This window comes from Elephantulus edwardii, unplaced genomic scaffold (assembly GCF_000299155.1).
Source record: "Elephantulus edwardii isolate Elephantulus edwardi_28Jun2011 unplaced genomic scaffold, EleEdw1.0 scaffold00174, whole genome shotgun sequence".
Lineage (NCBI taxonomy): Eukaryota > Metazoa > Chordata > Mammalia > Macroscelidea > Macroscelididae > Elephantulus > Elephantulus edwardii.
Window position 1 is genome coordinate 4,856,067 of NW_006399924.1, and position 2,315 is coordinate 4,858,381.

The 2,315-nt window shown below is 44.6% G+C and overlaps 1 pseudogene; it reads right to left on the minus strand.

Moving 5' to 3' along the window:
- LOC102876256 overlaps positions 1 to 2,315 on the minus strand; it is a 7,542-nt pseudogene that overhangs the window by 219 nt on the left and 5,008 nt on the right.

The window sequence follows — 2,315 nt, forward strand, 5'->3', positions numbered from 1 at the left end:
TCACTTCTTTCCCCATTTTCAGCCTGACCTCCAGAAGCTTCACTCAATTTGTTTTCGTCTTTTTCTGATGTGTATGTGCTGAATCTTTCAAGACTGGCAACAGTTAATACCTGTCTCATCTACATCTCTTGGAATGTACAGGCTTACATCTATGTCATTTACACTCACAGAATCATCAACCTCATCACCACTTACTCCCTTCGTGTAACGTGTATCATCTGCTTCCTCATCATCATCATTAACCAGTTCTGGACGAAATTCAAACACCTCTCGACCACTGATCACTAGTGCTTTCCCTGCTTTGAAGTCTGCTTTCCTTCTTTCCATATCTTGTTCAAGTTTATCACTCTTTTCTTGTCTTTTCCTTTTTTTCCATGCAAGAAAAGATTCTAGAGTGATTTTGGTAACATTGGGACCTAAGGCAGGATGCTCTTTCTCAATGAGATCTTCTAATGAAATTGCATCTTCTTTCTCTTCTTTATCTTTTTTCAACACAAATCCAGGAGGTAGGGCATGCAGATACATGCACATATCACCTCCTCCAGGGCATACCCAAAACCAGCCATACTTACTGTTTTCAATAGCTTCAAGGAAATGCTTACACACTATTTGAGTTTTTGGTTTTTTCTTTTCCGCCTCACCGTGCTTCTTGTTCACTACTTGCAGTTTTTTCTCATCCCAATTATCCATGGTATCTTTTTCAAGTTCTTCATCTCTAGCATCAATGTAAACACTTCGTTTTTCACATTTTCTCTCCAAAGTCAAGTCATGAGAAAATTTACACTTATCTCCTTTAGTACACTGTCCTTGTTTGAAAAACGCACATACTACGGATTTGGGATCTGCACCTTTACTTATTTTCTGAGCAGCAACTACAGGTTTGAACAATTCATTTAGCTCCTGTAACTCCTTCTTCTTGTCATCTTTCTTCAATTTTTCCTCAGCTTCACTTTGTGCTACCTGGTGTGGATTTTGCTGACCTAATTTAACTTGATGAGTGACTGCTTTGATAAATTTCTGCTGCTTTGCTTCTTTCTTAATTCTTAAGACCAAAAGTTTTGTCTTCGATGATCTTCTTTTTCTGCTCCGCCTTTTTGCTGCCCCCAGACTGAGCCTGTTTCTTGGGGGGCACTGCGGAGACAGGTGGCACTGGCCAGACTTGAGCGCAGCGGGACACCGTCAGGGGCTCCGGCCCCACTGCAAGAGGAGGAAAACCAGGGCCTCAGTCACCGCGCGTAGGCGAGTCGTTCACTCGCAGATGAAATACGGCCTTTGCGACAGGTCGGAGGTGCAGGGCATTATGGGTGGGGATTAATTTTATAAAACACAATGCAAATGAGTGATCGTTTAAATCATCTGGTGAATGTAGGAATGTGTGAAATGCAATGTACATGAATGTATAAGAATTTTGTATGTAAACCAATATAAAATAAAAATAAAGTGGAGAGAGAGAGAGAAAAAAAGATAGAATCATTGTCACAAGAGCCAATGGCCAAGTGTTCCCTCTGAGGGGATATCAGATGGGTTCTACTTCCCAACCCTTCAGTTACCAGCCAAATTCTCAACCCTTGTGCTACCAGAGCCCCTGACCATACACTCACCCAGTGCCATCAAGCCAGTCTGACCCTTAGTAACTCTCCATCAGGCTTCTGGGGTGCAAATCTTTACTAGAGGACCCACCCTCCTTTCTCCCACTGAGAAGTGACTTAGAACCACTTAGCTTTTGAGTTAGCAGCCTGACACCCTTACACACTGCACCACCAGGGCCCTTTCACCACAGACCACCCAACACTGTCATCCCATTAATTCCGACTCCAGCTGGCACTCCAGCTGGTTCCCAAGGCGGTGAACTTTATGGAAGGAGACTCGTGCACTTCACTGCCTCTGGGAATCCGCTGGAGGATCAGTTAGGGGTCGGTTCCAACCCAATAGAACACAACACAAGCAAAGCTAGATGAAAAGCATCCTTCTCTGAAGGAGGGGAACCTTCCCATTGGCAGCACAGCATGTATCACGACGCCTTAGAGCTTCTTCACTACCCGCCCAAAACAAGCAAACTCTGCCATCAAGACAGAACCAACGCAGAGCTGACTTTCCTTGGGTTTCCGAGGCTGGAAAGTGCACAGGAAGCGATTGTTCTCCTTTCTCCTGAGCAGCTGATGGCGGCTTCAAACCATCAGAGAAGCAAAGGTGGTTTTTGTGTGTGTGTTTTTTTTCCTTTCTTTTATTGCGAAAAACATATTGGGGGTACAAGGAGGCGAGGGTCGGGGGCAGAAGGGTGAGGATGGGCCAGGATGCAGTTGCAGAGATGCACA